Source organism: Cervus canadensis, chromosome 4, assembly GCF_019320065.1.
Source record: "Cervus canadensis isolate Bull #8, Minnesota chromosome 4, ASM1932006v1, whole genome shotgun sequence".
NCBI classification, from domain to species: Eukaryota; Metazoa; Chordata; class Mammalia; order Artiodactyla; family Cervidae; genus Cervus; species Cervus canadensis.
This window is the reverse complement of record NC_057389.1, coordinates 16,259,113-16,268,611: the sequence shown is the minus strand read 5'-3', so window position 1 is coordinate 16,268,611 and position 9,499 is coordinate 16,259,113. Positions and strand designations below refer to the sequence as shown.

The following is a 9,499-nucleotide window of genomic DNA, read 5'->3' as shown; positions in this document are numbered from 1 at the left end:
AATATTTACATTTCAGAGTTATAGAGAGGACTAAGTTAAATAAGATAAGCCAGGTAGCGCTCTTAGTACAATGTCTGGTGCAAATAACTGTCCCTTAGCGGGAGTAGTATAGTAGTAAAAGTTTGGATACAATTCCTTATCAAGATAATTCAAATTACTTTTATCTGTTTTTGTTCCTATTGAAACAAAATTTTGAAATATTAGAACTCCTCAATATATCTAGAGGAGGGCATGGCAACCCACTCCAGTATTCTGGCCTGGAGAACCCCATGGACAGAGGAGCCTGGTGGGCTCCAGTCCACAGGATCGCAGATTCAGACACGACTGAAGCGACTTGAAGCCTAAATGTATGGAACTTCTTATGCATGTTTAGTCGTGCCCCAGATGACTTTGTGTCAACTTGTCAGATTCCATTTTAGAAAGTGATATTAGTTTCTTTATAATGTTACATTGAGGTGTTTTTTTTTTTCCCTCCTTCTGCTGACTTTAGAACATTTACCTGGTCTTAATTTTTTTTGCTTCCTCTATTCAGTACACTTAGCTTTCCAGTCCCCATTTTCTGCAGTACAATTTTTAATCACATTTAGTTGTGCCTTGCCCCATTAATGTTATACATTCTGCATGTAACTTTAAAGGTGATTGCAAAGTAACAAAAATTTGGAAAGTGCTATCCCTCGGGCCAAGCGATGTAAACAGGCATTTAAAAATGGCAGTTGGCAGTCTTGAAGGGATGAAAGCCAGGAAAGAAAGAACGAAAGAAAACAAGGGCCAAGAGAGGGAGGGAGGAAAGGAGAGAAGGAGACAGAGACAAGGAAAAGGAGGAAAGGGCAGAAAGAGGAGACTGAAGGAAAGAGAAAGGAAACAGGGGAGGAAAACTTCACGGGACAGGAGGATGAGGAGGAGACAAACAGCCTGGGAGTGAATATGAGGAAGCGAAGGTGAATATTCTTGAAGGTGACTTGAAGCCAGGCAAAAATGAAACTCGCTGACTATCCACGTTAAGTTCTAATTAAGCAAAAGTATTATTTGTAAAAGGCTATACATAAAATGTTACATTTTCATTAAATATAAATGTAGATAAACCTTATAGAAAGTACCCAGGGGGCACAGATGAACCTGCTGTTGGGAGGAAGAGTTCCCTGGAGCCCAATTTCTTGCTACTCAAAAAACCCTCATCATGTAGACCTTGAGGGATTTGCCAGTCTCCCTCTCTCTAACCATTGAAGAAAATTCCTTGTAACTGTCCAGTTAGTTCATGTAATCGCTTGAAAGATTAGGGCTATATATCAGTGTCAAAACCTCTGACTAACCTCCTTGCCAGCAGGCAGGAAGTATACTTTGCAGGGGGCGGTCCTGTAGATGATGCCATCTCAGGGCGCTCTGCCCCAGGAGAAGCTCTGCTTTCAGACGGACTCTCAAGGGAAAAGGCCACAAGGCCAGGCTCCAGGCTGACCTCGATAGAAGCCACAGCAGAGGCCCTGAGGCTGCTGTTCCCAAGTAACCAGGCAGGAAAATCAGTGGCAAAGGAAACCTTCACCCAGGACAGTCCAAGTGTCGAGATAAGAATTCTGCAAAGTCAAAATGCACCCATTGTAGAAAGGTCTAGAAAATGTGAAAGCACACTCAGGATTATGCTGGCCTAAGACAAGTCACTACCTGTCCTTAGGCCCCATTGGAGAGGGAAAAAAAAAAAAAAGGTTAAATTGGGTGTGTCCTAAAAAATCCCTTCTGGTGATGATTAGCCAGTTTACAGAGGAGATAGCAAGGGTGTGGAATAGCCTCTGCTCCCCTGGGGCCATTTGACTGATTCATTTGAGGACAACTTTTATTTGAGGACATGGCCAGGGGATGGAGTTTCTCCTGCCCTTTCTATGGGTTCAGTACTCTCAGCCTGAGTGACAATAGGGAGCAGAAGCCTGGGCTTGCTTTTGAATCTAAACAGCAGTGCCAGGCGAGTTCCTCTTTATCCCAGTTTCTAATGAAAAAGTTGTGTGTACATGTGTGTTTAAAAGCCTCTTTCGAAATCATTTGTTTCATTTCCAGATGTGTTTTTAAATCTGACCGGAGTTCAAATGCACAGCTAAGGGGCCAAGTGAGTTTAGAGAAGGCTATGAACCTTCTAGACAACCACAGTCTTCAGTTCACTTCAGTCGCTCAGTTGTGTCCGACTCTGAGACCCCATGGACTGCAGCATGCCAGGCCTCCCTGTCCATCACCAACTCCTCGAGTTTACACAAACTCATGTCCATTGAGTCGGTGATGCCATCCAACCATCTCATCCTCTGGCGTCCCTACTCTAGATTTCTGACTAACCGGCTCTTTGGTTAACCCTAGTTCAGGTTGTGCTTCCATTATGGCCTTAACTGTGTGATTTTTGAGCAATTTACTTATCTTCATCTGTAAAATGGGAGTAATTATGGAGCCTCCCTCCTTGATGGCTATAAAACTGAGTTTAATCTATGTAAAGCATTTACCGTAAATGTCTAGAACACACAAAGTGCTCAGTACATACTAGGCATTAATATTACTTAACAGTTTGAAGAGACTGAAAAGGAACCACTGAAAAACTTTTAAATGATAAATTTTATTAAATATTCATAAAGATGAGAATTTTCTCCTCCTTATTTGTGATACCTAAGGAATACTATGTTTATATAATTTCTTTGTCATTAAATACAATCAGGTTATCTCTGATTGTATCATTTTACATAAGCATGTATCGTTTTCCATGATCCTTGCCACAGTCACACAAGGGTGAAGGGTATTATTATTCTCATTCCCTACATGAGCAAACCAAAGACCAGATGCCTTTCATCCCAACTCAAGCTTCTACCCCCATCTATGCTCTCTCGCCTTTGGTGCCCCCAGCCATACCTGTCCTCATCCGAGATACGGGATTTGAAAAATGAGGAGTCAATTCATCTCTTTACAGTATTCCCTGCCTGCTGAAAGCTGCACACTCTCTAAGGCTGAAGTCAGTCATACTCAGCAAAGCATACACCTTTTTCTCATGTGATTTTTATCTGTCAGCACTTATGCAGGTAACACTTCCCATTAGAATCAGTGGTTTTTTCTTCAACGAGCCTCATGGCGGAATCAGAGCCATGATTTCTTATTTTATCTTAAACAGCACAAGCTTTGCTGCCAATCTACTTACTAAAAAAGTAGTTTTTAAAAAAGATTCCTTTTACTAACTATACCAAAAAAAAGCATATACATGAAGGTATGGAACCCTGGAAGATGTTTTCTTGAATAGATTTGTTATGGAAATCGTTCACCTCGTATAGGATTTTGTAAAGCATTTTTAACTGATCTCCTCACTTGGATGGCAGGGGCAGGTGGTTTCCCCTTTTTATGGATAAGGAAAGGGAGGCTTGGAGAAGTTGGGGTCTCATTACTCTAGTTAGAAAGAGTTCCTGGGACTCCAGGTCTCATGACTGAAACTGGACTCCTTTCAGGTCACTATCAAAGAGCCATCAAGTAACATATGGTATTTCTTCACTGCATTGTTTCAGATATCTAAACTTGGCTCTTCCCAAAAACTAATCTTGAGTTTAATCAAATTGTGTGAGCAAAGAATCATATTAGTGTTATAAAAGCAACGCTCTCTGGGACATCTCCAAGACCAAGTAAGGATTACTTTGTGAAATCCGGAGGCTATTTTTCTTTACAAATATTTTACAAGACAAACTTGTACCTTTCTTTAAAAAAAAAAAAAAAAAAAAGCACATCTGTTGTAAATTACTCCCTTAGAGAAAGAGAGAGAATCACCCTCCTTTCTTCCCATCAGAGCTTAAAAGAGATTTGTTGACATATTCTAAGGCCAGCATAGACAAAACAGCACAGGAAAGAGGAGGCAGTCAGCAGGACCAGGGCTTGGCTTTGCTTAAACTAATTCCACATGCCCCATGAACCATTAGCTGTTTTTTATTTCCTGCTCTAAAGATCTGTAGTGAAAATAATCTGGGGTAGGGAAAAGCTGCATTTATTTTTTTTTTCCCTCAACGAGATGCTGTGTTAGCAAATAGAACATATGAGCCACCTTCAGCAAAGCAAGGTCTTTAATAATCCATTTTTCAAACACTACTGGTATTTCCTTTCCAAACAGAGATGGACTGCGACTGGAATCAATTTCATCATTTGTACGGTTACAATTGCCAAGTTTCTGGAAATAATTGCCATTTAAACACTGGATAATATTTTTTATATGAAGCCAACAACAGTTTTATTGCTATTTAATTTCTGTGATTTGTTTGTTTGCTGTAAGTTTTCAGGGTTCTGAGAGCACGATGTTTGGGGATAGCGAAAGGTCTTAAGAACAAATCAGGGAAAATGCAACGTCAAAGTCATGTTGATGGCCTGACTTGGATCCACCAGACAAGGGAGATCAGATTAGGAAAAAATAATTTGTTCCACCATTTGGGGCTTGTCTCCCTCAGTTCCCCTATAAACTGCATAATCTAATATGTGTGCTCAGTCGTGTCCGACTCTTTGCGACCCCTTGGACTGTAGCCTGCCAGGCTCCTCTGTCCATGGGATTCTCCAGGCAAGAATCCTGCGTTTGTTGCCATGCCCTCCTCCAGGGGATCTTCTCAACCCACAGATTGAACCCAGGTCTCTCCCACATTTCAGGCAGATTCTTTACTATCTGAGCCACCAGGGAAGCCCATAATCTAATATAATCCAGCATTTCAGACCTGGCCATAATGTAGCAAGTTGAGGACAAAATTGAGAACTTAATTGTCCCCTTTAAGAAGACAATAGAGCTCTTCAATGAAATTCAACAAAACAGAGGCAACGTGGGTACAAATAAAGGGCCTGCTGAATTTGAAGGGAACTGGCCCATCTTTCTTTATTGATGCCATATGTAGCACATCCCTGAGAAACAACTTTGTGCTCGACGGGATGCTGCTGATATATGAGGTGGGCCTATCCCCTGAACCCCTTTCTTACTGCAGACTAAATCACAAAAACAGGCTCGTCCTAAAATCAACCCGGAAGAAAACAACAAAGGCCCACTCTATCACACTGAGAGCAGCTCCCGGGCCTGTCCTAATCAGATTGGCCACTGTGGGCTTGAATGATGGCCACTGTTGTGCGTTTTATAGCCAAACGGACTTGTACAATTTACTCAATCTCTCAGGCACTCAGTTTCCCCATCAGCAAGACAGAGATAATGTCTACCTGAATGTTGATATGGGAACAGAAAGAAATCACGTACATAAAGCCACTGGTGTGTTAGTAGATATTATATACTGATTAGTTTCCTTCTCCCCACTAATTTTCCTTGTTCCCAAGGGAAAACATTTTCTTCTTCTTCTTTTTTTTTTGCCTAATTTCCCTTTCTCTTATTGTCTTTTTTCTTTTCTGAGTTTTAGAAGCCGGCTGATCATTAACGTCATTCCCAGGTGGCACTAGTGGTAAACAACCCCCCTGCCAATGCAGGAGACATAAGACTCAGGTTTGATCCCTGGGTCAGGAAGATCCCCTGGAGAAGGGCCTGGCAACCCACTCCAGTATTCTTGCCTGGAAAATCCCAAGGACAGAGGAGGCTGTCCCATGGGCAGGCTACAATCCATAGTGTCACAAAGAATCGGATATGACTGAAGCAAATTAACAGACACCCCCCCCCCTCCCAATTTGAGCAGTATTCTGTTTAGCTAAATCTCAGTCCATTTCCTTTATGCATTCATTCAATAAATACTTACTGAATACCAACTACATGTAAGACACTATTCAAAACTCTGGGCAAATGGTAATAAAGAGAGCACCAAACAAACATATAGGTAAATGAAGAAGAAAAATAGCAGAAGGTGAAAAAGGTAATGAACAGAATCAAAACAGGTGCTTGTGTTGGAGAGTGACTCAGAGGTCTAAGAGGGCTGCTCTGGGGACAAGCTTCATCCCTGAGACCCATTTAGGTCAGGAAGATAGAAACTACTCTAGGCATTTCAAACAAACAGAATTTCACTCAGCGAAGCAGCTACACTGAGAATAAGAATGTGACAGACATCGCCAAAGCAGGAAGCCACTCCCAGAAGGATGGGGCATTTTGGGACCAGACGCCAGACCACGTGGATGAACCAGGACAAGAGGTGGAGCCATGGTCCCAACTGCTTGGCGGTACTCGGGATTATGGAGGAGAGGCTGTTTCTGGAAAATGTCTCCAAAGGTAGTGCAGTGGGGTGGGGAGGAAGAAAGAGGAAAGACACAGAAAGAGGGAAATTCTCCCGTTTTCTTCCTTCTTCCCTCCTTTCAGCACCTCCCATCAGCCAAGTCCCCCAAAGCCATTGTCAAGACAGCTGGAACAGCCGGTGTGTGGGAGAGGGGGTGGGAGGCACTGATCTGGAAGCCAAAAGCTGGCCGCTAGAACAAGGAGGGAACTCACCAGGAAAAGAGCAGGGGACCCAGGACAGACAACACGCAAGTGCTAAGGGGGAACCAAACTGGATTCGTCTGAGGAAACAAAGGATGCCCACAGCTGGGAGCCACGTGGAGAGGGGAGCGGAGCAAGAAGGTATCAGAGGAGTGGGTAAGGCCACAGACAGCAAGTAAAGAAAAGTGAGCGGAGATTTTATTCTAGGACTGATGGGAAGCCATCGGGAGAGTTTCAGGGAAAAACAAACAAACAAACAGAATCTAATTTACATTTTAAAAAGACCATTTAGGCATAATGGAGACCAAGAGAGGAGGTTATTGTTGTGGTCCACCAGGGGATGAACGCTTAGACCCAGGTAGGCATATTCAGGATATTTTGCAAATAAAGTCATCATAGACACGATACGAGATTGGATCTGCGAGGTAAGAAACAGAGAAATTGAAGAACTGCCTATATTCTTGGTTGAGGGACAGGGTAAATGAGGCTGGGTTTTTTTGGTTGTTTTTTTTTTTTTTTTTTTTAATTGAGCCAGAGAAGAGTAGAAGAATAGCAAACTTAGGGGAGAAAGGAGATGAAGGGATGCATTTGGGCCACAAAAAATATGCCTGTTAGATATTCAGGAGGTGACATCAATAGCTGGATGTCGGTATGAGTCAGGTCTGGAGATGCAGATTCGGAAGTCCGAGGCGTGCGGAAGGCCCATGAGTCCTGGGGATGGGAGTCGCCCAGGGACAAGACTGAGTTCCAGGGCACAGCAAAATGTAGCTGTCGGGCAGAGGAGGAGCCAGCAAAGGAGACTGAAAAAAAGACTGACGTAGAAGGAAAATTAGGAAGAGGCATCTCAGAAGTTAATGGCAAGTGTTGCAAGAAGGAGGGAGGGGTGATCTCTCTGAAACTCTGCTTCAGCAAGGTCAAGGAGCCCCTGTCCATGGGTTCTTCGCCAAATGGAGTTAATTGACAAAAGCAATTTCGGTCCAGTGGTGGGGACAGAAGCTTGGGGCGGACTGACTGAGCAATGAGTGAAAAGCGGACACGCTGGAAACAACTCTCTCAGAAAGTTTGGTTGTAAAGGGCTGCTAAAAAATGGGCACGGGACTGGCGAGTGGCGAGTATACACATGGGGTCAAAGAGGGGATTTTTTTTTTTAAGATGGGAAACGCAGCCTTACTCAAACAGTGATCTGCATTTTAACAAGATCCCTGGGTGATGCATACTCAAGGTAAAGTTTGAGAAGTGCTCCGCTACTGTGTAGGCTTCCCTGGTGGCTCAGCTGGTAAAGAATCTGCCTGCAATGCGGGAGACCTGGGTTTGATCCCTGGGTTGGGAAGATCCCCTGGAGAAGGGAAAGGCTACCCACTCCAGTATTCTGGCCTGGAGAATCCCATGGACTGTATAGTCTGTGGGGTCACGAAGAGTGGGACATGACTGAGCAACTTTCACTTCCCTGCTACCGTGCATTACTTGCTCTTGGAATAAATATAGTGCAGAGGAGAAAGGGATGCAGAAAACGGGGCATCTACTGCAGGGGTGACGTGTGTGGGAAGGGATAGGACAAAGCCCCTATGGAGGGAAGGGCAGAGATACCTCCCCCCTGTGACGGGAGAGAAGGTAAGAGTGTCATACATGGGAGGCAGGTCTGAGATTTTGGCCTGAGACTTTGGCGGAAGAAATGTGACGATGTGGGGGTTCCTAATTGCTTCTGTTTTCTCAATAATGTGTGTGCGAAGTTGCTTCAGTCCTCTCCGACTGAATGACACCACGGACTGTAGCCCACCAGACTCCTCCGTCCATGGGACTCTCCAGGCAGGAATACTGGAGTGGGCTGCCATTTCCTTCTCCAGGGGATCTTCCCGACCCAGGGATTGAACCCACGTCTCTTACATCTACCTGCATCGGCAGGCAGGTTCTTTACCTCTGTGGCCACCTGGGAAGCCCTTTCTGAACAATACAGGTAGAAAAGTCATTCGCTCAGAGTGAGCTGGAGCAGGGGCTTGGTAGAGGAAGCTGGTGGAGAGGCAGTGGGTGTGAAACTGCCTTTTCACCGGGAAATACACTGTCTTTCTCAGGTCTGTTCATAGGCCCAGTCGGGTGATTTATTTGAGCTCTGCACCATCCTCCTTGCTATTGATTTTGCACTTCTGTCTCTTTCACTGCCTTCATAAAATAAGAATTTTATCCATTTAGCCTACCCAGCGTTTCATTTAACCCCTTTTCATGAAGCTTGAAATGACGTCACATACCTTACTGTTAAAACGTCTCAACTTGAATTTTGTTTAATAGCCACAATTTGCTCCTCTAAGGAAAATAACAGTCCCTTCTTTTGGATTGACTCCCCAGCAGAACTGGTGATCGAGCCTGCACTTGAGCTAAAACCCGGGGTGGAAGAACAAGAAGACAGGGCTCTGTTTTTTTTCTTTCCCACCAATTCCTGCTCTTTATTCCTGGCTCTCTTGATTTCTTAGGAGACCAAAGACAGATCTTGACTAAGTAACTGAACAAAACAATCTAGAACTTGGCCAGGTCACAGGTAATTAAGGTGTGTTTCATTATTCTGGTGGCTTAGCTGGTAAAGAATCTGCCTGCAATGTGGGAAACCTGGGTTCGATCCCTAGGTTGGGAAGATCCCCTGGAGAAGGGAAAGGCTACCCACTCCAGTATTCTGGCCTGGAGGATGCCATGGACTCTACAGTTCATGGGGTTGCAAAGAGTCAGACACGACTGAGTGACTTTCACTTTCACTTTCATTATTCTGGCTGGATGGCAGGAGATCAGTCTTTAAAGTATGTGAACAGCCCCATCAGATTTATATTTGCTGCTCCATGAAGGAGAAATTGTTGATCTTCAGATGCATTTGCATCCAACTGATCACAGTAAAGGGGAAAAAAAGATTACTATTGTCCCACCACAAGCGATACTTGGTCTGACTCTTGAAATAAACAACTCTCAAGTCTATATTCTGATTGGACCTTCTACCCCCAATCCTCGTTATGCCAGAGAGTGAGTGAAAGTTGCTCAGTCATGCCCAACTCTTTGCCACCCATGGACTGTAGCCTGCCAGACTCCTTGTCCACAGAATTCTCCAGGCCAGAATACTGGAGTGGGTAGGAGCGCTCCCTTCTC

General features: G+C 44.0%; 1 protein-coding gene across 10 annotated transcripts in view; it reads right to left on the bottom strand.

The window, feature by feature from the left end:
* Positions 1–9,499, bottom strand: part of MCTP1 (multiple C2 and transmembrane domain containing 1) — a 558,463-nt gene that overhangs the window by 22,394 nt on the left and 526,570 nt on the right. The window lies entirely within an intron of this gene.